Here is a 27,419-nt window from a genome sequence, read left to right as displayed (position 1 = left end):
TGTACTGTCAAGCATTGTGCTTCCTGTGGAAACTTCTACAGATTGTCCTGGCTTGAGCTAACTGTAGACAATGGCCTGAAGTCATGGCAATGACATCTTCCATTTGGGGATGTTTATGGATATCTACAGGGGGGCATTACGTCGTCGTCCACAGTCAGAAGTTCTCTGATGATGAGGCTAATGAGGGAGGACGAGGAGCTTCCTCCTCAGTGGAAGAGGAGACTCAGCCTGCGATGGTGAGCTGAGCCTGGTGCCCTCACTGCTCCAGCAGGAGGGCAAAGGCCCTGGCCTTGGAGTTGGCCAGTTCAGCGACGCTTACGGAGTTCCAAGGTCATCCCTGGTCAACAGCCGGGGATACAGACAAAGGAAGACATACAGGGAACCCCCGGCGCTCCACTGGCCCTCCTCCCCATCCCAGGCTGGCTACTTGGATTCAACCTACAGGTCATTTCTCAGAAAGAAACTTAAAGGTCAGTTTTGCCAAAAGAGAGGAGTCCCTGAGCACCCCCACCCCCATTAAATAAGGCTCCCTCCCCTCACAATATTGTTGTATGCTCTACTTTTTTGGGGGGGTGGGTAATATTTATAGGCCTTTCAATTTACACATTAACTTTCATGCTGACTTGGGGGCAGTGACCCCATCCACGTCCTCCGTTGCTATATCCCCAGTGCCACCCAGCCCAGTGCCAGCCTCGATGCTCAAAAAAATATTTGTCAAGGACAGAAATAGATCCGGCGAGGTGTGAATGACTCCAAGCGCTTGGTTTTCAGAAGGGGATGTGGGAGGGTAACAGGGCCTAACACTGCTCTCTAATGGTGAGCCTGGGTCTCCGCAGCTCCAGGACAGGCAGACGGCCGGGGGCCTTGGGGCCACAGGCTCCTCACAACCAAACCCTTATCTGGCTTTCTCTCCGCCTGGGTGGTCCACTGTCTTGTTTACAGAGAGGTCAATGTGCACATCAAGCCACTTGCCTCTGAAGAGGCGCAGAGGATGATTTTTAAGTCTCCACGTATAACTGAAATTTGTAGTGACCAACACAACTCCCTGGTTTGGGCTTGGAATTTGCCAACTTGCCTTTGTCAGGACACACCCAGGATTGGGGTGGAAGCACGGTAGGAAAGACATGTGGCAAAACACAAGTAAACGTGGTTATTCACCTGGAGAGAAAGAACAGATCCCTAGAGAATCCTGGGTGAAATTTTAGGTGGTCTGTCTGGGGAGCAGATGAGACTCCTCGACAAAGAAATAGGTAGAAGAATCAGTTCTAAGATGCCCACTGGTGTATCAGGCTGGACTTCTTGAGGGTCATGAGCCTACGTGTTGAATTCTAGTTTCTAATGAACCTATGACAGAAAATGGAATTAACACAATGATCTAAAGACATTTCTCATCTCCTGGCCTATTTATTTTCATTTTTTACTCAAAACAACTCCATGACAGTGCAGACATCTTTGTCCAGGTCTAAATATATATTGGAACCAGTGTACAGTCTTCTCAAAAGATGGTAGGTGAACAGAAATGGCTTGTATATAGTAAGTCATAGTACATGGGCATTAAGATATTAGATATTTTTAAAAATCCTTTGCTGAATTATTTATAAAGTAAGGAACGATTTTGACAAATAAAATAATCATCCTCTCACTTGTTTATCTTGTAAAAGTATGTGTTGGGGGAGTTTGTTTGTCTGAAAACTGGGCACGTGTACAATGAAACAATTCTTAAATTTCATCTTTTGCAACACCCACCTCAAACGGCACCAGGATTTAGTAAAAGAATTTCAATGTTTACAAGGAGTTGCATTTGTTATTAGTGCCGGGATCCTGTTATTAGTGTGACCCTTCTAGTTCTCTGTGGTCTGGGTTGGTGTTACATCAGCTCAGTCTTTCCAGCCCAGAAACAAGTAAATTCCATGTGGACTGGAGATCCTGAACATGCTCCCCTGAGTGTCTGCAACAGGAAAGTACACTTTCTTTGTTATTGTTTTTTAAAAAAAACATATAGAATTCCATAACCTTGACAATATCTAAAATAGAGGACTAATGCCTGGGTGATGGACCCTTTCATGATGCCGCCGGGCCCAAGGTAAAGGGTGTCATGTTGGTGCCCCAGCTCTGATGGACGTGCAAACGACTAGACACAGAACACCAGGTTCTTGAGTTTGGAGGGAAATTTCAGATGCCTTCTCATCTTACATTCTAGCTTATGCTGAAGATCCCCTATCAGAGCTGCCTCGAGTGGCTCCCAGGCCAGACTGAAGAAGCGGGTATGTGGGGTTTGGATCTGGAGTCAGTCACTCTCAAGCTCTAACCCTGGGCACTATCACGCCTCTCAGTGTGTTCATCTGAGAAACGGGGACACTTGTATCTATCTTGCAAGTGGCTGGAAAGGGCTTAGACAACACTTGGACCCAGTACATCCTCAGTACTAGAACCCCCAACTCGTTTCCCTTCCAGTTATAGTCTGCCGCCGATTGACAGACCCAGAGACCTTATTATCTGCCATGACTTTAGTCCCGGGCTGCACCACACCACTGTCCAGGCTGCAGGACCACTGCACTTCCCAGGAAGGTGATGAGGAGGGCAAGGTTCTAGGATAAACCACAGAGCAGGGGGTCTGCTAGAGAGCTGGTGTTCCCACAGCTTCTAGTGCTCTGCCCCCCAGGGAGCTTCTGAGGGTCAATGATTACCAGCTTTGGCTTGGGTTCCGCCTAGCCATCGGAGTTGCATTAATGGGGCGGCACGTCACCCACACTCCCATGTCCAAGTACTTTCTGGGAAAGCCCTGGAGGCAGAGAGAGGCAGAGCCAGCAGCCTCTGTGACCCTGTCATTCCATGCCACAGAGCTGCCCTTGGGCCCACGCTGAATTCCTCTCCTTGGGACAGGAGCCCACCCCAGGCACCCACGCAGAATGAGGGCACAGCAGAGACCTCCCACCTGACGCCCCACGAGCCCTATGAGCTGCTCCAGCAGTTGTCTTGAACTGCTCTTGACCGATCCTCACATCTGCCGCTGAAACGAGGAGGCAAGTGGGGAAAGGGGGGCATCTCCCAGACCTGAGGGGCGGGCCAGTGTGGCCAACTTCCCGAAAGAAGTCCAGTAGAGCCCACAGCCGGCCTGTGACGCACTTGCTCTCATTCCTGCCATTTCTTTTTACTCAATGGCAATGGTGTTTATAATGACCTGGTAAGGTCTTCTTGGCCCTTCTTGGCCCTTCTATCCTAACCAAACCCAATCAAAAGCAACTTCTCTGTCTCAAAAACTATGACTTAACCTCTCTGAGCTGCAGTTTTTTTCCTAATAAATCAGGGACGATGGGGCCTATTTTATGGTTACGGGGACTCTACACAATGTTCACAAACACTTGTAGGTGAATGTTTATACCAGTGTTACTCACAAGTGCCAGAAAGTGGAGACAACCCAAATGTCCATCAACTCCTGAACCAACAGCTAAAACAAGGCATCGCCGTATAATGAAATATTGTTGGCATAAGAAAAGGCACGAAGAACCGCACTCTACAACACGGAAGAAGCTTGGCAGCACTCTGCGACGTGGAAGGAGCCAGATGCGGCATTATTCCATTCCTACAAATGTCTACAAGAGGCAGATCTGAAGAGATGAAGTATGGTTGGTAGCTGCCAGGGGGAGGGGAAGAGGGAAACGAGGAATGCCTGCCAGTGGTATGAACTTCCCTTCCGTGGTGACGACAGCGTCCTACCATTGATGTGACGATGGCTGCACCATGTTGTGAACGTGCTGAGCACCCAGTACTGTACACATTGAAGTGGGAGGAGTGTAAGTATGGGAATGACATTGTACAGAAAGAAATACACGTGGAAGGTGCCTGTTGCACGGTTGGGACTCAACAAACCCCCCCTCTTTTCTTCCTCTTCTTACTTCGTCCTCCAGCACCAGCCAGAAGCACCGCCCTAGGCCATCACTGGGCCCTGGGCTGGATTTGGTCCCCTCACCCTCCCCTTCAGCAAGTGGCCACGGTGCTCCATCTTGGTCTCAAGAGCCTGGAGATACAGAAAGATGTTTCTGCTTATCCTCGCTCCCAAACAGGAGCTCTATTGGGATTTGGAGAGACGTCTCTTCTCCCCACATCTGTGGGGGAAATTCCTCCTTCTCTCCCCATCCAGGTGGTGATTGGTGGGGTGGTTGAGGCAGAATGTGGGCGCCTCCCACTCACGCACCCTCACCCAGGCTCCATGGAACTGAGAACCGCACACGGTGTGACCCTAGTGACCCTGACCTGACCATCTCTCGCCTCGCCCCTCACACCTCCCAGGCTTGGAGGTCAGGCTAGAGTCATGTGGTGGGAGCCAGGTCTGCAGTTCCCCAAAGCAGGCAGGTCCACAGCCTCGCAGGCTATCTGATGGGAGGCCCGGGGGCGACCTTGGCCTCACTCTGTGGGCCCGTGGCCCAGCCTCAATGCAGCGCCCCCGTGTGAGCGTGTCCCCCGTCACTTGTTCATCCTCTCCTACTGCCCTGGGAGCTCGGTTTCATCCTCTCCCTCTTTCTCCTCCTCTCAGTATGTGTTTTATTTTCAATGTTCCTAGCATTGGTCCTTACCCGTAGCCCCCGTTTTATTCCCAGAGCAGGTAACATTAAGAACCCAAGGCTTCTTTACACCCACCTCTGTCGAGACTCCGCACTACCCCACAGGCAAGCCGGGATCCCATGGGACAACTCAAAGCCCCTCCTGGCCCCCACATCCCTCCATGTCATCCCTTCCCTCGGCCTCACACCCACCAAAGAGAGACGAAGGGGACCTGGGGCAGGATTGGCTTGGTGAAGGCAGGGTCTTTGCTGCTGCTGTGATTGTCCACTGTGGGGGTTGCTGTGTGGAGCCCACATTCAGGGTCTCTCCAGAGAACAACGGAAACCCCCTCACTGTGCATTCCCAGAGGTGGGTCCCTTTCTCAAAAGGCCAGGCTGGGTTTCCTTGCATGCTTCTTGAGCAAGGGCCACCATCAAGATCAAGAAAGGGGGCGCCTGGGGGACTCAGTCAGTTAAGCACCTGCCTTCAGCTCAGGTCATGATCCTGGGGTCCTGGGATCGAGCCCCACATGGTGCTCCCTGCTCATCAGGGGGTCTGCTTCTCCCTCCCCCGCTCTTATCCTCTCACTTGTGCTCTCTCTCTCCCCCTCTCAGATGAATAAATAAAATCTTTTTTAAAAAGCAAGAAAGAATGTATCAGGCCACCCTGTCTCTATTTCAGCTGCCGGCCTTAAAAAAAAAAAAATCCTCACCTGGACTAATATAGATCATAAGGGCCTGTTTGATGACACAGTATCAGGACCAAAGCTGATCTTACCAAGTATCACAACTAGACGATGCTTTGGGAGGAAGAAACTGAAGGATGGCCCCTGCCCTCTTACAAGCACTAATTCCTGTGAAAAAGAAACGAGTCGGGTCTACCTGGAGAGTGCGTGCAGGCGCCCCAGAGTCTCCGGCCGTGAAACGCGTAGCCCTGGGTCAGCCCCGGGTTTCAGCTCCACGGCTGCCCGGCGTTTGTACACAGCCACTTCCCCAACGCAACGGACCAAGCCTAGAAAACAAAAAGAAAAAAAGTCACTGAGGAACAATAAAGATCCTAGAGCTCATCGTGAGTTGTTCATTTGCTTTTTTCCTTCTCTGTCTCTTTGTCTTTCAGATGTGTCTGTCTGTCTTGCTGCTCTGCGCAGACCCGAATGGTGTACCCGCCAGCCAAAGCCGCTGTTTTCTGGTTCTTGTCTATCCATAGGCCCACCCCACTCCCAATAACTGTCTGCATTTTCAGTGATGGGTTTTCCCATCATCGTCTCAGTCCTGCCACGGGGCCGTCCTGTGCTGCGCTGGGGACGGAGGGAAGACGGGGAGCAATGACAAAGAGATTGACTAAGGGCTTGGCACTGACTGAAATGCTGATTCCCTGGCACCCGGAGAACATCACTGCAAAAAGGCCAGCCAGTGGGGTTGGCAAAGCAGGGATGGGATTCAACGGGTGTCTTGAAAGTACTGAAGGGATAGGCTGTAAGGTGGTATAGACCTTGGCCTGGACTCTACTCCTTCTTCTTGTCAACAGAATAATTTAATTTGCTTCTCTGAACCTGAGTGTTCTCCATAAAAAATGGCACTAGGAGCATCGGTTTCACAGTGCTGAGGTAGGAATGAGTGCAAGAGCACCCAGCAGCGGGTCCAGCATGTTAAAAACTTCATAATGTCAGGTCTTTGGCTTAGAGGGCCGAGGAGGCCTGGTGAAGAAGCAGCCAAAGTTCAAGTTGGCATTTAGGGAATAATTTGAATTCCCATGTGTGGATCTGGGCAGGCAGCTGGCCCAAGGACCAGCAGTGCCCCCAGGAGCCGCAGAGGAAATACTGGGAAGGGCATATAGTCTGGGGGACATGCCAGGCCTTGGGGGCATTCCTCTGCCTCTGCCCTCCGCTCCCCTGGCTCATGGAGAAGGCTCGTCTACCAGAACCTCTGGGAGGGGGAGACAGCAGGCTTCAGGCTGCTCTAAAGGAGACTGATGAGGCCTTTTTTTTTTTTTTTTTTTTTCATACCTAAGGCACAGAGGGAGGAGATTTTTGTCTATCTGGCTACTAGGGGAAAATTAACAAAGGAAAGTAAAGGCCGAGGACCAGGAAAAAAAAAAAAAAAAGATCGTCCATAAATCGATGAAATTGGATTAGACCATGAAGATGCAATTGGGCCAGACCAATTGAATTTCCTCTGAGCTTAGCAGGACCAGACTTCCAGATCCAGAGGCAGCTGGAGCACAGGGCTTGGTGATGGCACCTGGCACAATCTTTTCTCTAAAAGCTCTTAGCAGGGCTTCAGGTCCTGTGACCATTGGGCTGGGTGGGGCGGGGTGGGGTGGGGTGGGGAAGGTGCATGCTCCCTGCAGGGTACCCCGGCAGCGCACCTGGGGGTGATCATCTTGGGTTGAAAATTCTCCAAAAGATTTTCCTAGCACCCTCCTCCTTTCCTTCTTAGCACCAAATACAACCCATGTTATATTTATTTTGCTTAATTGGGGCCTGCCTCAGCTCGGTAGATGGTACATCCACCCACTACTTTTCAAACAAGATCTTGATTCAATCTTGATCCTTCCCTTTCTCTCATCACCGCCTCAGCAAGATTCATCAGCAAGCTTTTGTCTTTCGACAAACCGCATCCAGAACCTCTGTCCTCTTCACTCCAGTCCCATTACCATCACCTTTGTGCCAACCACCTAAGTTCTTGAGGGGGCTACAGTGTCTCTCCGCTGGCTCTCCCTCTTCCCCAGGACACAGTCCCCACCATCATTTTTTTTTTTTTTGATGTTTCAGGAATTTAAAAATGCTATAGGAATGTAATCACTGTCGTTGCCAACATGTCCTCCCACATAGTCCCAACAACTCATCCCACATCTCCTCTCCATCCAGAGGAGCCCAAAATCACAAGGGATTTGACAAGCATCTCTCTGGGGTTTCCTTCTCTGGATGCCAAACCCTCAAAGGACTCTGATGAGGTCTCGGGAACACTGCCAAGCGTCTCCTACTCAGTCTCCCAGGCTGGCCCTCATCACCACACAGGGGGCCACACAGCCTCTCTGGAGCCTCTTGACTCTGGGGCTGCAAGTTAGTGGCCCAATCTGAAGGGTGGGGTTGACTGTGACAGAGTCCTCTTCTCCACCCCAGCTGGTCCTGCAGGGGGCCGGCGGCTGAGCTGGGCAAGCCTCTTCTGGGGGGATCAGATGGGGCCCACCACGTGCTACTGCACCTTGCAGACCCCGGACTGCAATTGTTAACTGTGTCAATCAGATCATGTGGTTGCCCCCTTGAAGCCTCTCTGAGCTTCCTCTCGCCCTTATGACCTCAAGGCCCAATATGACCCGGGCTCTACTACACTCCCCAGCCCCTCTTCATATCACAGTCTTTCCACCAAGTCTGCTGCTCCAACATGCCACGCTACGTCCTGCCCTCATCTTTCAACATACTGTTCCCTCCTTTGGGAATGCCCTGCTCTAGGTCTTCCCATGGCCAGCTCTTTCCCACCGCTCAGGACTCAGCTACACCATCCCCAGCAACAGGCCCCCTCAACATCCAGTCTAAGGTGGTGCCCTCTGCCTCACCAACCCTGCCACTCCATTCTGCTCTGGCTTCTTCCCATCTCTTACCACGACAGATGTCATCTTGTTTGTTCACCTCTTTATTACTTGTTTACCTCCTGTCTATCTCACCTTTGCTATTATGTGCACTTCCAGAGAGCAGCCCGCCTCACTGTCCTCTGCATGCTCAGCACCTAGATCTATAGTGAGAACTGGACAAATATTTCTTGAATGAGTGAAAGTCCGTGTCATCCCCTGGCTGAAAGGACAGTGTGGGGACCTGGTCTCATCTCTTCACCACTTTATATCCACAGCACCTACTGGGCTGCACACATGAGAGAGAGAGAAAGAGGAAGGGAAGGAGAGAAACAATTTTCCTCCAAGTTGCAGCTGGACACATTTTTTATTTTCTCACCCAACTAATGACCAAATAAACATCCACTGATGGCATGAAAATGACACATGAATTCATAACTGCCAACGCCGACAGGTGGCAGGGAGATCGTGCGTGTTCATCAGCACTGCATGCTTTTGCGGGCATTTTTCCCTCATCTTTCAAAGTTAAGCTTAGATTTTCTATAATGCATAGTGGCACGTAGATCTCATGTATTTTGAACTCAATATTGTGCTTGGAAATGTGTATAAGAAATTCATGTGTTTTTGAGAACTCATTTACATGATCAAGAAACCACCTGTTTTTAGCATTGATTTCCTTGGTTTTGGATTTGACGATTTTAAGAGTGCAAAAGCAGCTGAACCACATGCAGAGCTCAGAGAAGCTGAAGAAGATGTGGCTGAAATGGAGAGAGCACACGGAATGCAAGAGTACAGTGAGGCGCCGGGCTGGCCCCCGTCAGCACGCAAGGGCAGCTGGAAGCAAGGAGACAGTGCACGCTACTGGCCAAGCACAAGTGCCCAGAGAAAAGCCCCACCCCTTCAGGAGGCGTGCAGACCAGTGGTGAGCCCAGAAAGGTAAGCTACGGGGAACAGCAATTAAATAAGTCAACTACATGCCACCGTATTTACTGACAATTAACCGTTGTTAGGATGGCACACGTCTCTCTGGCTACAGCCAGTGTCTGTTGAGTGGATGAGGTGATGCATGAATGAAACCAGGAAGGGGCTGTGTCTTTCAATGTTATTTAAAGATGAAAGGAGGGGCGCCTGGGTGGCCCAGTTGGTTAAGTGGCTGACTCTTGATCTCAGCTCAGGTCTGGATCTCAGGGTCGAGTTCAAGCCTTGCGTGGGGCTCCATGCTGTGTGGGGAGCCTCCTTATAAAACAAAACAAAACAAAACAAAAAGATGAAAGGAGACAAGGTGTATAAAAGTAACCGGCAATCAATGGAGGTTCCGTGAAGTCTTCTTGAATCTAGTTTACTGTGGGGGTAGTTCGTCCTCTAACGCATGGACCAAGAATAACTAACACTTAGGAACTCTCCATGCAAACACTCAACAGCTCCAACCACTCTATGACATAGACAACATCATTATTATTCCAAGTGTGTCGAGGGGAAGACCAAAGATCAGAGAAGCAGAGTTATTAATCCACATTCACAGAGCTAGAAATCTAGAATTCAGCCTACCGTAGTTTCAACTGGTGTATGTGTCCCTTGGGTTTAATTACTGGAAGAAACTCATTAAAATGCATCTCTTCTAATGTGACTTTCTTTGGCACAGATGGAAGGCTGGCTGTGTACTCTCTACAAGATCTTGTACCAGCTGGGCAGATAGCCTCTCATATGGGGTTGGAGGCTCGCTGCAGGATTGCTTGTACTTTGCAGGACTGAGGTTGGAAGGTTGAAATTATTGTAGAGGAAAGGGAACAACACTCGCTGGATATCTGCCGTGTGCCAGAAACTGGATTTGCAGAAATAATTTCATTTAATCCTCACAATGACCCCATGGAGTACATATAATTATCTTTACTTTACAAGGGAGGAGCTGAGGAGTCAGGAGATTAGACAGCTCATAGGAGGCAGAACTGGGATGGGAACTCAAGTCGTCTAGATCCTTCTACCACAAGTCCCATAAGATTTGGCCCATATGATGGGTGAATTCCAACGTCCACAGTAGCAGAGGAAAGGCAGGAAGGTGGAGGGGAAAGACAGGCCCTCCAATTGTTCCCCTTCTTTCTAGCCTTCCTGCTTGCTCTGCTTTTCTTGTTTTTCCTTGTCCCCCTGTCAGTAAATACTTATTGAGGATCTACCATATGCCAGGCTCTGTGCGAGGTGCCTGGGATAGTATGAACAAGACTGATGTTCAGGGACGTAGAAAGAGCTGGACAGACAATAAGAAACAACCAAGTAAACACGATAATTAGAGATTGTGCTCAAGGTTCAGAAAGCCACAGTAACTGGGAGTGACCTTGACAAGTATCAGTAACCAGAGGGCACAGGGCACCAAAGACAGTGAGGGTAGCAATGCCAAGATGAGAAGAAAGGTGCTCACTGGGCCAAGGGCAAGCTCAAAGTCGGCCTCCTCACAAACCCACTCGGGCCAGGTGGGCTCCCTGGATGCCTGCAGCAGCACCTGCTGGCATCTGCCCAAAGCACTGCTCAGAGAGTTCTAGAATTTCAGGGAAACCTAGAAAACCTGGAGAGCTCTGAAAGAAGCTGCCTCCACCCTGTGATGGGCACAAGTCAAGCTTCAGTTATCCGCCTGTCAAATAACATTAATAGTAGTAGCATCTACCTTGGGATCCCTGGGTGGCTCAGTGGTTGAGCATCTGCCTTCAGTTCAGGGCGTGATCCCAGGGTCCCAGGATCAAGTCCCACATCAGGTTCCCCGCAGGGAGCCTGCTTCTCCCTCTGCCTGTGTCTCTGCCTCTCTCTGTGTGTCTCTCAGGAATAAATAAATAAAATCTTAAAAAAAAAAAAAAAAACAGTGACATCTACCTCCCAGGGGCCACCATACAGATAAAATGATGTTGTGTTTGGGAAAATTCAGATGGCTGAGTGACAGGCCATACAAAAGTGAGTTGGAGTTGTAGCAATAGGGAGCTCAGTCAGACAGAAGTAAGAACTTTTTGACTGAAAGGATGATATGATGTTGTAGCAGTTTTCCAATGAAGAATCTTGCTTAGGTTGACAACTTAAAGCAAAGGCAATAACTGTCTGCCTCCAATAAGTGCCTGACACTTCATGGGTGTGGCAGGGTGGCGTGAATCCTTGGGGGAAACTGCTGCATTTTAAAATGTGGATGTGACTTGCAGGAAAAGAAGGTTTGGGGAACTCGGGAGGTCTCTCTGCTATCCTCATGTCAGGGATTCCAGAAGCTTCTCTCTGAAGAAAAGTGGTGGTATCACCAACTGGAATGTTGAAAAGTCGCCCGCTGCCCCTGCAGGGGTGGGTCCTGGGATCCCACACCTGCTTGACATCGGGGGGTGGGGAGACCCCAGGGGACGCAGAGCCTGGAGGTCCTTGCTGCAGGGCCAGGAGCTAGCAGATTGCAAGGAGAGCAGGAGGCAGGAGACAGCCTGGAGCTGCTCCAGAAACCAAGAAGTTCTGAAACCCAGGTGTGATGTCCAGAAAGATCTGCAGAGACCAGAGGGCCCAGCTCTCCCCTGACCTGCTCACCGCCCTCGCCTTGGAGCAGTTACCTCCCTAGCTGAGGCGGGGGCCCCACTGCTGGCCCTGCCTAGAATACTTGCAAAAGCAAAAGCACACAGTGTACAACGGGATTACTTTTACGACTCCCGGACAGGGAGAGGCAGCAGAGCAGAGGTGAGAGCAGGGCATGCTGTCGGGTGTCGTGCCTCCTGTCCATCCCCGGTCTCAGGCCGGGCCTAGGGTGGCTCAGCGTCTGGTCTCCAGTGAGCAATGACACATGCCTGGCTTTCTCCCACAGCTGCATTTGGAACTCGGCCTTTCTGTGGTCTGGCTGTTGGAGTCCCGGGGGCCCCCTCGCCCGCAGCGCTGAGCAGGCAAAGAGCGAGCCACCACTGCACGCCAGCTTCCGCCAGACTTCTTCTTCGCTGTAGCGAGGCGGCCAGCTGGGGGGACTGAAGAGGTCTGCTTCCTGCAGCCGCCCTCCCTGGGGGCCCAGGGGGGCTGATCCCCCGGCGGGGGCGGCTTGGTTGCATTGGCACCGCTAGGGGGGCTGAAGCACTTAGAACGGGGCAGCCGACATTCAGGACCCAAGAGGCCCGAGCAGCAGGGCCGAGGGCGGGCAGGGCACAGAGGGGCGGGTGCTAGGGGGGGAGATGGGGGAAGCCTGATTGACTGGCCCCTGTGGGGTCTGTGGGGTCTGTGGGGCCTCGGGCAGGAAGGAAGCTGCAAGACTCATTCACCCTGCAGACCCAGGCAGGGTAGGTAGCCAGAAGCGGCTGCCCCTGGGACACACTTAAACTGTGGGTCATTAGAAACGTGTATCTGCTCCCTGAAGCCACTAGACCCAGTGGGGTCACTGGGGATTCATGCCTGTGGTGCAGTGACACAAGACGAGAGTCAGGAGCTCATTATAGGCCCCCTCTCCGCACCCAGGAAGGGAAGAGGCTTCCAAGAGCAGTGAGGTCGGCCTGGAGGCTGGCAGCCCCTGAACCACTTCTCAGCCCGATGGACACAGGTTCCGTGATTGCGTAAGGAATCCAGTTCCCCCTGAGATCTCTTCCTGACTCTCCGCACCTCTACAACCCAAGCTTCTCCCTGATATCTGCTCCAATCCGTAGGCTGGGATTTGCATCCACTGGCATCTTGTGTCCTGCAGGTGTGAGAAAGCCGGCCCCTGTCTATATTGGACAGCCCTTTAGCCCACCACCCTTGGCCGACCTTCTCAAATGACGGCCCATTTCCCATCTTCATTTCGCTCCCACTATAGGCAGACTCTCCAGGAGGAATGGGGCCATTTGGTGCCCTGAGTGTGGGACCTCTCCACTCGAGTTGCTCCAGGAGCCAGCCCACACCCGGCCCACGTCCCTCACCTCACCACACCCCTCCCTTCTCTGCCACTAGACACTTAAAGAAGCATTTTTGTCCATAGAAATCCCAAACCACAAAGACCACCAGCGGCTGGCAACACAGAGCCAAAGGAACCCACTTATAAAAAGGTGAATAAAGTCCAAATCCTGTGCACACTTTTCTCCACTTCTCAGCTTGCCTCTTTCCTCAGCAGACTTCATCATGTCAGAGTCTTAGCGGTGAGCATCTGCATTGGCTGTGGAAGGAAACCTTGCATCTCCCACACAACGGATCTGGGCAAGGCAAAGGAGCATGAAGAGCCACAGGCCACCGGGGGCTTCTCAGACCTGGTCCAGGTAAGCATTCTGAGTTAGGACCTCTCAGGGCTCAGGGGTTCCCTTCTCCCCTCTACTGAGGGGATGGAGGGGCTCCAAAAGGAGACTAATCTTCTCCCCTCAACCACTACACCTGACTCCGGCCACCCTGGAAACAGACTCGGGAAGAGAGTGCCCCAGTGAGACCAAAACTTCTGCAGGTTAGGGACTGTGTCTTCACACTTTAGAAGAGCCCAACACAGCATGGACTTCCCAGAAGGTGACCTTCTGGCCATTCCTGTGACTTATCTCTGAATCCAATTCAAGCTCTCCATACCGTATGCATAATTCATCAGCGGTCCAGCTCCCTAACAGCATCAGAATACCTTGATCCCTGAAACGGTCGAATGCACCATCCAGCACGAAACTGGGATTACTCTTATCTCTCCGAACACAACATCAATGGACTTGAACTCCAAGGAACCAAATTTCAGGGAGTCTTTTCCTGTGAGAAGTTAGCAACAGTTATTCATGGTTTCCAGACTCTGTCGAACTCCTCAAGGACAAATGGCAGATCTGGATAGAGCCAGAAAGCTCCCAAGAATTTAATCAAGGGCAGTGAACCGTGAGTTTCCCTAGGGGTAGTCACCTGAGAGAGCTTTGGTTGTTCTAAGTGCAAAGACAGTATTAACCTGTTGCTTTCAACCGCGTTGTGTTGCATATTTAAATCTGCTCCCTGGGGATATGGTGCCACATTGATACACTCTGGTAAATACAATTCCTGAATGCAAGCCAAGAAACACTGGTGGTTGTGCAATGGCAAGTGAGGGAGGGTACTGGACAGGGGGACATTCTAAATAAGTGGAAATTTCTGGCTTGTATTTCACAGAGAATTCAAGAAGAATCTTCTATTAGGAGCATAAGGGAGTGACGTGCGTCACACCTAAATGCAAATTTGGCAAGGCTTGATGGGCAGGACATAATGTATGCACATGCACACTGAGGCAGACTGTTGCATCCTGGGAAATCATTTTAGGAAAATAACAACAGGCTCCCTTGAACAAGGAGGAGATTACTGACCCAAAGCGACATTGCGTGAATTCAGGTTGGTAATTTTACTGGGGACTTTGAGCAAGTCAGTTTGCTCTTCTAGACCTTAGTTTCTTCTTTTGCACAATGGGTGAGCTGGACTTGATAAACCTTTAGGAAGATTGTTTAAGGGTAGTTCCAATACTCTGGTTTTTGATGTGATGCTATTGGCTTGAATTTTTTATTAACAGCCCAAGCCCTTAATAAGAGTTTCCAGGACCAACTACCTGGGGTTGAACATCTGTAGACTCAATAGTCTTGAAGTTGTCCAGTCTCTGTGTTGTTTTTGTTTTTTTTCTGTTATTCCTCAAACAGAACCAGGGAGTCTCACATGTTAAGGGCAGTGCTGTCTTTATCTGCTCACAGATTCTGACAAGGCGACAGGAAGGACAGCAACACTTTCTCTGGACATTCTTCCTAATAAGCTCAGCAAGAATGGCTTAGGATCATTCCATCCGGAGCCAAGAATGGACTCCTATGAGCCCTTTGACCTTAAGGTTATTTTGCATTTATTATTGACTTTTCTAGAAGAGAAAAGTCCTATATGTCTCCACATTAATTTTTCCTTCATCTTTTTTCCTCCTTTCCTTCTTTCTTTCTTTTTCTTTTTCGTATTTTTTTTCAGTGTTTTTTAGTTTGGTTTTATCCCATTTTGCTTTTCCAGTTTCCACACACTCCCTGCTTGTTCATGAAGATTACAAACTATATAGCCAAGCCAACCATTTTTTATCTATCTAGAGAAGAGTTAATATTACTCTTGAATCTTATAGATTCCCCAAAGACAGATCTGATTGGGAAGGTCTACTTTCTTCTTACATTTTGGCTTAGGCTAAGTCATCATAGTCCAATTCTTTTTTTTCTCAACCTGTAAAATTGGAATAATTTTTTTGGCCTGGAGATGAATGTAGATAATCCCTTTGGGTTTCCCCCCGTATCAAGCTGACCATCACTTCCTCTTCTGAAAATGTCCAACCAGTGTGGGAAAAAAAAGAAGCAGAAGTCTTTAAAATTAATTGCTATATTCAACTATCCTCAATTAATTATTGGGAAAACTTTGATTTCTGAGCCAATAAATTCACTCCATAGTGACTTGAACTAGAAATGAATGAATATCCTAGTATATTCTTTTTCTTGGGCCTAATGCCCCTGCCTGGACCCCAGGACTTATTTCAGCTCTAGGGAGAAAGTTTCTAGAGTTGCCTTAAGTGGGTAGACTGAGGTAGATCAGGACTTAAATCCCACAGTGCTGATTTTTCCAGATATTCTGAACCATGAGACCTCAATATTTCAAGGCTTGTCACCCACCTGCCAAGCAAAAGGAGGAGAGATATGTGACAGACATATAGTCCCAGCTCTGTCACTTACTGCCCATGTGACCTGGCTCCGGTTACTCAACCCTGAGCTGAGTGTGCCTGTATGGAGTCATGTGTACCAAGATATTGACCCCTGGCCCTTGAGGCAACATTGGGCCTGGAATGAGTGACTAGGCCTGGAGTGACAGCCTCTTCACTAATCCCAACACGTCTTACAAACGTCATCGTCTTCCATGTGACCCTGTTGGGAAAAACTCAGGAGACACTAAGTTCCCTTTCCTTCTTCTCTTCTTTACCTCCCTGCAAAACGGGTCTGAAAATAGTTCTCACTCTCAGGAATCATCCACAGGAAAGACAGGTTAGTATCTGACTCCTATTTAAGCAGGAATGCATTTGGACAATTAACGGTAGTTACGATAACGGTTACAAGGGCTTCTAGCTTTCAGCAGTTCTGTTGTTACTTCCGATATGGTCCCAACTTCAAGCCTCTGCAATAAGGAATGACACATTTTCTGCCCTACCTCCTAGTAGGCAACCCAGGATGATGCCTCATTTGAGGCATAGATACTCAGTGGGGATAAGAGATCCCTACTCAGTCTGCTGAAAACCCTCCCTCTCCTCAGACAGGCATGCATTTCAGTGGGGCAGAAAAACAATTGACCATTGGCTTTATTTCTGAGGAGGAAGCAGTCACCTGCCCTACACAGTCACTGACTCCTCATGTCGTCTGGGGATCATTAATTAATGTTTCTGTGCCCCATGGGTCATAGTGGATGTATGAAGACAAATGTAAAGAAAATGCTCTTGGGCACCTGAGTGGCACAGCTAGTTGAGCATCTGACTCTTGGTTTTGGCTCAGGTGATGATCTCGGGGTCATGGGATTGATCCCCACGTTGGGCTCCTCAGTGCAGAGTCCGTTTGAGATTCTCTCCCTCTCCCTCTGCCCCTCCCACTCATTCTCTCTCTCTGTCTCTCTCTCTCAAATAAATAAATCTTTTTTAAAAAAAGAAAAATGCTCTTTTCACTCAAAGTTTGGTCATGGTTTGGACTTTGGGGAAATTTCCTGAATGAGACCAGCCGACTCTCAGATTCCTATTTCAAGCTACACTTGGTCCTGGTAGCCTGTTTGCCCCTAGATCTTGTGGGTTCCCCTAACTGGTTTTCCTGTTACTGGTCTTACCCCACCACCCATCCACCTTGCACTTTGCAAATCAAGCAACCTTCCTAAAACATAAATATAATCTTATATGGCTCCCCACCACCTTCAAGATACTGCCTGAGCTCCTTAGCATCCCACACAAAGTCATCTCTCACGTGTACTCTCTCTGCAGCATCCCTTGCATCATCTTTCCTCACCCCTCCCCATGCCACCCACCCCGCACCAGCTTGGTATTCCTTGTACCTGCCACTTATATGCTCTCTCATGACTCCATGTTTTTGCAAATGCTATTTCCTTTTTCTGCAATGCCTTTCCTCCTGCCCCCCACAGGCACCATCCTGCCTACTACGGGAGTTGAAGATTATGCTTTCATAAGGACTTCTTCGGGCAAAGTAGAACATCCCTCCAGTGCATGCAGGGATTATATCATGACTACATTGCTGCGTGGTAGTCCTTATTCATCGTCGTATGTATCCTGCTGGAGGGTAATCACTGGTTCCCACATATGTACCCCCTAAACTGTAAGTGCCATGAGAACTGGAGCTGTTCAGTAATTTCCCAGGACCTAGCACAGTTCCTACAACATCACGGGTGCTCATTATAAGCTTAAGGAAAGGCAAATGAGGAAAAAACCCATATGTACATAATAATATTAATGAGGACAATATCGATGAGAAGAAAGGCAATAGTCATTATTAGCATCTTAAATGGTAGAAGCAAGAGGGGTGAAGTTTGGGTCAAACTCAGGGTCACGCTGCCGGGAGAGATAAGCAATCCCAGTGAAAACTTGACGGGAAGGAATTAGGAAACATTGAATCCATGGAAGTCACGGGGCAGGTAAAAGGCAAAGCATGGGAGTCAGAGCTGAACGTTTGGAAAATCACTGAGCTGTGAAAAGGTCCAGGGTAGATTTGTAACCTAGCTTAGAAAAATGAATTACTCAAAACAAGAAAGTGACATGCTCTGCAGAGCAAAGCATTCTTGGCAATTACAGTATCTTATATATGAAATTTATTTAAAAAAAAATCAGAGGAAACCAAATGCCACCAAAGCACCAAGTACCATTCACAAGGAATCTACTCCCTGTGCTTCTTACAAGTTCAGTCCTGCCCCTAAATGACTTGGTGTGCACCTGACACAGAAGAAAATCCATCTTCATGCCTTTAAGTATTAAAAAAAAATGTTTTTGTTTTTTTTCTGATGTCTCACAAATTCTCAGATACCCTTACCTCACTCTGCTTTGAAAAACTGAAGCTGACTGAGTGAGGATAACACTGTCACTAAACAACGTTGAGCAAGACAAGACGAGCCAAGCCCATGATTGAAGAGCACCCACTGATAGACCTGAAAAATTCATATTTAAAATGGCCGCCTTACCACAATCACCATGTTTTGCTCTACTTTATATGCAACTAAAGAAGAAGAAAAAAAAAAACTTTTCCCAAACCTTACCTATTGCAAAAGACAAACTTCTTTGGAGCAACTATGCCTAGAATCTATATGATAGAGATGTTGGGAGAAGGGGCTCCATGCCCGTTCATTCTTGGGTTCACATAAAGCAGAGCACTAGGGAAACAGTTGCCACTCACTGCTACAGAGCATTTGTCACAGCAGAAATTTAGGGAGCTGAACAAATGCTGAGAAATCCAAATGCATTCACTCACAATCAGGCAACATTTCATCAAAGGAAGGAAAGGCATTCGGGAGAAGGTAAGCAAAATGTCTTACCAACACAATTCACCCAGATAAGCCTTGCGCCTTTTCCATAATAGACCTTATTAGCATTTTATCCTCTGCCTTCGTGATGGAGAAGCTCTAAGGGAGGTCCTGCTATTATGCAAGGTCCCTCCACAAGGGAAATGATGCTATCGGGAACAGAATCCTTGCACATATCTCCACTACCAAGAAGGGAAGACTGGAACCAGGCATGGTGGGACTAGAGGCTTTCGCTGTACTCCAGCTCTAGGCTCAAATGGCCAAGGGGCGGCGGGATGAAGCTCACAGTGTAATCCAGGTGTGACCAGGAGATGGAGAGCCTCAAGTGAGCAAGTTAAAACCACACTTCTAAACCCCCAGGAGTGGTGGACAGCATGTCTAGACTTGAGGTACGGAAAAAGGAGGGTTACATTTCCACCAGAATGAACTTATTTTTTTCTACAAAGAGGCAATGCTGCATTTCACCCTCTTACCTCATGGATTGCCAGAGTTAAGTGCAGAGACAAAAACTCAATTTCTTGGTCCCCAAGAAAGTAGCCGCGTCCTTGATGGCTGCTTGGAGCCGTCTTGCACCTCTCGTCCAAGAGTTAGGATATCCCGGGTGAGGGTGCTGAGGCCCTGTAGGTTTTTACGAGTCTGAGGGTCAGCTCAGACTGGCTGCCAACTCATCTGTATGCGACAGCTCTCAAAGAACATAGTTTACTTTAGAACTGGATCCAACAAGAGTAGGCGTGGCGGTGGAATGAGCTAGATACACCAGAGGTGTTGGGCTGCCAAGGCTAATTAAGAAGGATCTGTTTATGGAGCCATGGCTTGGAACCAGAAGGCCAGTTCACTCATGCTGACAAGTGTCCCAAGTCAAACGCACGAGGGTGCACTTGAGTGCACACAGGCTAGGTGCCTCCAGGTGTGGGAATTGGGGTCCCCAAGGAGCCCCTCCAAAATTTTCCTGCCCTGTGACTCACTGAGTGACCACAAAAGGTCAGGCTGCCCTGACCTTCTCTTGACCATTCATCCATCTCCCTGGTCCCGGCACTATGTAGAGCTTTGTAGCAGGGACTTTACAGGACAGACAGGGAGCAACACCCATGCTCTACCGACTGTGTCACCTGGGGACAAACTCCTAGATGCTCACCCTCTGAGGTCTGTGGTGGGGAGTGAGGTCATGTATGTGAAGCACTTGACATTGAGTAAACACTCATGAAAACCAACATACCCCAAGCATCACCTTTCTGTCTGCCTTCCTACCCCCAACCCTAGGGCTTGCCTCCCTCTAGTCTGTCCTGAGGGAGAGGAGGTCTTACAATCAGAGATGCTCTCTCAGAGTTCCTCCCTGTCACGGTGTCCTCCGTGGACTTTCCTGCTGGTCACCACCACCCCACCCCACCCCTGGAGCATCTGAGAACAGTCTCCTTGATGAGCTGTCGCTTTGTTTCCATGGAGTGGTTGGGAGGGTGGATGGTGCACGATGTGGGCAGGCCACACATCCCTTCACCGCCTGCCCCCTTCTTCTTCAGTCAACACCACACAATGTGGTGTGAGGTTTCAGGCTTTTACTGGAGGCTCAGCGATTAAAAGAACAGAAGAAACTGGAGAGCGGCCCCGTGGTTGGGAGGCCACCTGTCAGTGGTGCTGCCCCCACCCCCTCAATTACACAACAGAGTTCATACTTAGTGATTTTGCACAGGGAGGATAAAATGGAAATGAATGCATAATCACGTGGAAAAAGGAAATGTTCTTTCCAAACACTTGTAAATACAATCAGGTGTTACAGTAAACAGAGAAGAATACAGTAGGTGTCAGTAAAGCAGCTTACAGTCGCATTTCCCGTGTGAAGTTTGACCGTAAGCGGCCTCTCCTGGGAGCAAGACCATGGGAAAGGAACAAGAGGAGAGATTCAAAGCCAGGGCTAGATGTGCCTTTCCCCCTTCACGGGAGGTCTCCCGTGGGCACGCCAGTTCCCACCCTTGCTCCTCTGTCCCTAGGTTCTCCTTTTTCTCCAAAAGTACCTCCTTTCTCAACCCTCAGCTGTGTGGTCCTCTACCTGCCTTTCCGGGTATCCTGACCCCACTGGCAGGATAACCTCCCCACACCCGGTTCGCACCCCGCCCCCAGCAGTGCACTTCCTCAAGTCTGGCTGTGGGGGCCGTGAGATAGCATCTTGCAGACGTCCAAGGACAGGGAGAGGGGGTGCCCGAGTCCGAGTGAAAGAGCACAGGGCCCACCCGGGAAGGCCGCTGCTGGCAGGGGAGGCTGGCTCCCCCGGCAACAGTTTAGCTGGAGAATTTCTGTACCTTCCCGAAACTCCAGGGCAGGCTAGGAGGCTTCAGCACTGCCTCCATGTCTCTGTCACTCAGAATCAACCTTGAGTCTCATCCCATGGCTCTCCCGGAACCTTCTCTATTTTCTCTCACCTACGTGTTTCCCCAAATAAAATCTTTGCACCATCAATCCTATCTTGGTGCCTCTCCTCCCAAGCCCTGGGCTGGCACCTGCTTTTTGGCCAGGATGGGAGCTCTCAGGTGGCCCTGACTCTCAGAGACACTGGGGTGGCACAGGACAATTCAAGAAAAGGGCTTCTCTGATCCAAATTCCAGGGCAGGGGCTGACATCCCGAGTCCAAGTGTGAGCCGTGGGTATGCCTTTTAATCCCCCAATTACCCACCAGACGACTGGAAATACCCACACATGCAAACAGGCACCTCTCAAAAGTAAACATTAATTCCTGATGACAGTGCAGAGCAAATCCCAAATGAGGAAAATAAATGGTTTCCTAAGTGCCTTATTCATTTGCACGGCAAGTACTTCCTGCACGAAGCAGCCAGAACGTGTCATGCAGACCAGGTAATTATCTCACCTCCATCCCCCACCGGAGAGAAGGCCTCTGGGGACCCAGGGGAAGGAGAAGGAGGCCGTTGCTAGGCAACAGAGAGGGGAGGGCTGATGCTTCTTCCATTTCCACGAGTCTTGGTTATGAGATGCGAGGGAGGATGTCTGACCCCTGGAGCGCGGCACCTGCCACGAGGTGCCTGTCCTCAGTCTGCCCCCCGCCCACCGTCTGGGAGGAATCCCGTCGCTCCTTCCTGCTCTGCGCACCCAAAAAGTCCTCAGCCATCTGGCTCCAGCCCCACGGTGGCCCCCAGCTAGCGCCTGGCCCTTTGCCTTGGCCCTGGCCTGCAGCCTTCACCAACAAGTTGGCCTCTCCACCCGGAGCCTCCCTGCCTCCGCGCCTGGGCCGGGGCCCAGAGTCAGTGCAATGGTTTACTTTTTTCTTTTTTCTTTTTCTTTTTCTTTTTTTTTTTTTTTAAAGAAATCTGGAACATTTCAAAGATATTCTTACTTGTGACTAATATCCCAACAGGAGCCATTTGGGTAGATAACTGGTCTCTAGACATGCCTGTCTGACCTAGGGGAAAGCGCGGCATCCCATTCCCACCGCAAGGGTATAGCACCTGACAACGTCCAAGAGGCAAGTGGCAGCCTGGGCCGCGGGGCAGGTGTCGGGCAAGACCAGGTCCTGGGCTCTGGGGCTCGCCTGGACAATCGGGGTGCGAGGCGCACGTCACAGCAGCAGTACTAAGGCGAGGCCTTCCTGGTCTGAACAGAGGAAGGGGAGGACCCACTGTGAGCTGAGCATCCTGTCTGCGTGGGGGCTTCGCCCACAGCAGCTCAGTTCTCCTAACAGCCTTCGGATTAGGCATTACTGTAAACCGTGTACTCATGGACCAGCGGACACTCCCATCTCCAGGTGCTCATTTGGCATGTGACCAAGCTGGGGTGTAAATTCAGGCCCCCCTCGGATGCATCAGCTCTTCCCAGCCATCACCTCACTGAGGTGATCATCTCCCGGGTGGGCCCAATGTCCGCAGGTGAGGAAACGGGTTTGGGTCATTGTCCTGCCTCCACTCTAGTTAGTGAGACAGCAGGTCTTGGGTGGCTGGGTAGCTCAGTGGTTGAGCATCTTCCTTTGGCTCAGGGCGTGATCCTGGCGTCCCAGGATCGAGTCCCACATCGGGGTCCCCACAGGGAGCCTGCTTCTCCCTCTGCCTGTGTCTCTGCCTCTCTCTCTGTGTGTGTCTCTCATGAATAAATACATAAAATCTTTAAAAAAGAAAGAGCAGGTCTTATTAGACCCCCTGAAATTAACATAATATCATATGTCAACTGTACTTCAACTGTATTTCTTTTCAAAAGAAAAGAAAAAAGCAGTTCTAACTGTACCCTTTCAGCCCTGACCTCCTCATTTGGGGAATCTGGAAAAGAAATTAAAAAGAATTTTGCGATGAAAATATGGTAGGTCCATGTTCATTTTTGCTCCCACCGGAACGCCATGAAAACGAGAGGCAAGGAGTTTGAAGAGGTAAAAAAAATCCACAAATACAAAGAGAATGGGAAAGGCGACAGTCAAGGGATTTTGACAAAACTCAGGAAGCTGGAGAGCAAATGAAGAGGGCAACCCAAGTGGCGGCTGGGGGAGCCAGCTGCAAGGTCTCAGCCCCCGGGGGTGGGGGCCCGGCGGCCCCAAGGCAGCGCTGCTGTGGGAGGCTGTGCCTGCAGAAAGCAGCGTCCCCAGCCTGGGCTTTGAAGGTGACCGTGGAGAAAAGCAGAGCATGAGGATTTGGGTTCTTCGAATGTAGCTGAGGGCAGGGGTGAAACGCTGAACTGAAAGCAGCAAGGGGGTGGCGTGGAAATGGGCCTTCCTGCCTGGGAGACCCCTGCCCCGCTCCTCCCTCTGAGCACCCAGGCCCCTGTCGGTCCCCACACAGGAGAAGCGCACACTTGTCTCTCTCTCTCTGTTGGAAAACACAATGGGCTGAGCGGTAAGACCTCCAGGATTGACCCCCGGGGGTCACCCAAGCGGCAGTAGCTAACCCAGCCCCTCTCCCTTGCAGCTTTGAGCTTGTTGGCACCTCTCTTAAATGTCAATAGGCAGCCACAGGTCATCAGACATTTGAGGGATGGCTCTAACATGAAAGAGAAGGATCAAGACAAAACAGAAAGGGTACCTGGGGAGAGAGGGAGCAGAGAGCAAAATAAACGGCTAAAACCCACACTTAGATGCAGAGAGAAAGGACTACAGTGCAGACATGAGCAAGGACAGGAAGCTAGATCTTTGGACTATTGTGTGTCACACGAGGATGCGCCCGCAGCAAATGATGCAGGACAGGTGTCAGGAGCCGATGAAAAAATCCCAGAGACTACAGCGGAGCACTTTTTAAAGACATGTTGCACCGCCAGTGCTCCTGATGGCGCAGAGGACCTATCTCGTGACAAAACACAGAAAGAGGACTCAACAACTCTGGACGTCAAAGGGACGCAGAAAAGCTGCACTCCAAATGGGAAATTTCTTTAGAAATATGTTAAGCAGGAGCACCTGGGTGGCTCAGTGGCTGAGCATCTGCCTTCGGCTCAGAGCGTGATCCCGGGGCCCTGGGATCGAGTCCCGAATCAGGCCTCCCTGCAGGGAGCCTGCTTCTCCCTCTGCCTGTGTCTCTGCCTTTTTTGTGTGTCTCTCATGAATAAATAAATAAAATCTAAAAAAAAAAGAAATGTATTGAGCAATTCATCTCACCGGTTTTAAAATATACACCACTATGACGAATGGTAAAACACCTGTAACAAAAAAAAATCTTTAACAACGATTTCAATAAAGCATATGGTAAACATTCTAAGAAAATATCGTGTCACAGTTTAATAGGAAACATGGGGGTTTTTTTCCTTGTGAGTCATCATGGTGTCTTATACTAATAAACTTATGTAAAAAATGATCTAAAAATATTTTAAAAAATGAACAGAAAAAAATGAACAGGAAGCTAGAAAAAGGATCCCCCCCCCCATAAAAGACAGAACATTTAGGAATTAAAAATATCAGATGAGGTAAAATAATTGGAAAACACAACTGAAAACGCTTGTCAGGATTCTTTTTTAAGGGTCGAGGATAGGAAGGGAAAGACTAGAAAAGTACAGGGTCAGTGTAGGCGACTTGGCATCCTCGTGAGACGACGTGGCAGCCAGAGAACATGCCCAGCTGACCTCCGACTCCAGCCCCACAGCCGCTGAGGACTGCCCTGCACCTGCTGGGACCCATTACTGTCGTTGCTCGGGCCGCTTCCAGCCACCAAGGCAGGTTGGTCCAGGCACGGGTGGGACTCCTCCGACGGCGGCTGTCGCTCAGGACAGTGGTCTGCGACGTGACCCCTCCAACCTTCCCTTCCTGTCTCCTGCACCAGGGGCCCATCCACCCTGCACCTCCCCTGCTGCCCTCCCCACGTCCCCTCAAGGGGGCATCTTCCTTGCACGGTCACCGCTGTCCCGGCAACTTGCTTCTTGGAGGACCCAAACTAGCCCACAAAAGTTCCAGGAAGAAGAAAAAACTGGAAAAACGTTACTTCTCAGGGACTGTGCTCCAGGAAATTAGTGGAGGATGCATTTGCCAAAACAGAGGGCAGACACCCCGAGAGAGAGAAAGAGAGACAGACAGAGATGAGAAATCCCAGATGTAGGGACCCAGCGTGGGTGATTGGAAGAGGCGAGCCCGGACGAGGTGAGGGACCACCCTGGAGGACATCTGTCCAGCGGCCTCAGGGACAGCCAGGTCAGCCTCTCCGGGAAAACAGAGTCACGCAAGGTATATAAGAGGGTTTCGTGGTTCTGAGGGGGATTTGCACGATGAACGAGTAATAGACACTCAAAGAACGAGGCAAATGTGAAAATTGTTAGCGCCACTAAATACAGACATTTATGAAAAAGAGAAAGTGTATTTAGAATACACCACTTGGCTCAGCTGTGAACAGCATTCAGGGAATCGTAGTGATGTAAACACTGGGCATTGAGCTAATAAAATTTTTGTCATAAACGTGGGAGGGAGTGGAGGCAAGGAAGGAGCGGAAACGGGAGCGCTTCCCCAACGGAGGCCTAAGTCCTCACCTCCCAGATTAGGGAGTCAGTAGGTGATGTCAAATAAGGAAAATTGATACAGTACAAATTCTTTATTTAGAAATAAATAAATAAATAAATAAATAAATAAATAAATAAATAAAGAAGGAAGTAGGGATCCCTGAGTGGCTCAGCGGTTGAGCATCTGCCTTTGACTCAGGGCGTGATCCTGGGGTCCCGGGATCGAGTCCTGCATCAGGTTCCCTGCATGGAGCCTGCTTCTCTCTCTTGCCTGTGTCTCTGCCTCTCTCTCACTCTCACTCTCTCTCTCTCTCTGTTTCTCATGAATAAATGAATAAAATCTTTAAAAAAAAAAAAAAGAAAGAAAGAAGGAGGTAAATATTCAATGAATGCCTTTTCCCAGCGCTGCAAGAGCTGCCAGTGACTTGGAACAGCAAACACTGAGTGACTTGGGGTATTTCCACTCAGCGTGTCCTTCCGGGTGGAAGGAAAGGCAGGTGAAGGCTAAGGTCACCGTCACTGTGAGCCTGTCCTTACGTCCTCTCCCCCCACCCCCTAGCGTGTGTCCCAGGACAGGGCCCTTCTCAGGAAGACACGTCCAAGGCTGGTGCTCGGGCTTTGGGCCGTGTGGTGGTGATTTTTTTTTGGGGGGGGGCATAGTTTCCCCACCTTGACTCTGATTCTGGGAGGGGGAGCTTGTTTGGTCATATGGACCACACCCTGGGGCCACCCCACGTGTCCCAGAGCCAGGCAAAAGAGCCCAGCAGCGTGTGGCTCGAGACTTCCTGATACATGGCTCTGTCACCAAAATCTTGTGCTCTTTGCCAAACAAGCATGTCGACGTGTTGCAGTTGAACACAGTGAGACCAAGATGGGATCTTCACTCACCTAGACCACAGGTGGTCTGTCATCTGTACGTAAGGGAGGGGATTTCCCGTGTCCCCGGCCACCTCCGCCCTATCCAGGTGGTGAGGTAGGGCTCCCAGGACTTGATGGGGACCGGACGGACACAGGGGCTCTTTGATGGAATATGTTCTTTCATCTTCAGGCTTTGATTCTCTTGAGAATCCGTGTCTGGTGGAAGAGTGGCGGTCAAATCGGAACACGCCTGCCACGGAGGAGGAGATAATCCCACGGAGCTAACAAAAAGGAAAGAGCATTTCTGGGCGGGTCTCACGACCGAGAGGTTTCGAGAAGGCCATCTGCGGGAGACGAAATGCTTTTCCTCTGAAACACCCACGGCCCTTGAAGATGAAAGCATATCGCTCTGTAAGAAATTCCAGGTCAAGGGGCTTTTTAAGAAAAGAAATAGGATTGAGTGAAGCGAGGATTTTGGTGGTGATTCCATTTAATCCACTAAAAGCTGAGTCGAGGGCCTTACTGCGTGAAAGGCACAGCGCCAGGCACTTGGGGAGCTACAGAGATGAATAAAACATGACCCTGGCCCTCAAGAGTTTGACATCTGGGGTGGAGAGGACAGTCACAAACACAGGAGGCGCAGCACATGGAAAGTGCTATGAATACAGAGAAGGTTACTTGGGGACGCTCCATTGAGATGGCGGTGTTTGGCCTGGGTGCTACTGGAGAAGTAGAATTTCACCGGGGGAGGGTCGTGGAACGTGGTGAGTGGATGAAGGAGAAATAGTTTGGAGGCTGGAGAGCAAAGGTAGGTTGGGGCCTGTAGAATATTCAGGGGAGGAAGGTTGTTCAAGAGAAGATGCGCTGGTAGATGAACCAGGGACAAGATGGCGGAAGGACAACCTGCTCGTGTCCACTTCCTACCGCGTGACCGATGCGGCCTTGAGGGAGGAGACAGACACCTGCAAGGCCAGCATGATGGACCATGACGCTTGCAGCTTTTCTTTGTTTTATATCTTCTGTCTCTTGAGGAATTTTGCCATGTTCCTCTCAGAATCTTGTGTTTATGGGTATCACCACCAATCCCGACAACTCTGCGC

The 27,419-nt window shown here is 49.9% G+C and overlaps 1 protein-coding gene across 1 annotated transcript in view; it reads right to left on the bottom strand.

Annotated features, from left to right (window-relative positions):
• The window catches only part of KCNJ1 (potassium inwardly rectifying channel subfamily J member 1), a 30,839-nt gene extending 11,587 nt beyond the window's left edge, over window positions 1-19,252 (bottom strand). The window contains exons 1-2 of the mRNA XM_025464930.3: window positions 19,038-19,252; window positions 5,424-5,553 (exon numbers count right to left, since the gene is read on the bottom strand). The gene's annotated coding sequence lies outside the window, so the exon portion shown is untranslated. The remainder of the gene's footprint in view (window positions 1-5,423; window positions 5,554-19,037) is intronic.
• Window positions 19,253-27,419: the final 8,167 nt, after the last annotated feature.

The sequence above is a fragment of the Canis lupus genome, chromosome 5, assembly GCF_003254725.2.
Source record: "Canis lupus dingo isolate Sandy chromosome 5, ASM325472v2, whole genome shotgun sequence".
Taxonomy (NCBI): domain Eukaryota; kingdom Metazoa; phylum Chordata; class Mammalia; order Carnivora; family Canidae; genus Canis; species Canis lupus.
This window is presented reverse-complemented; position numbering and strand designations above follow the sequence as displayed.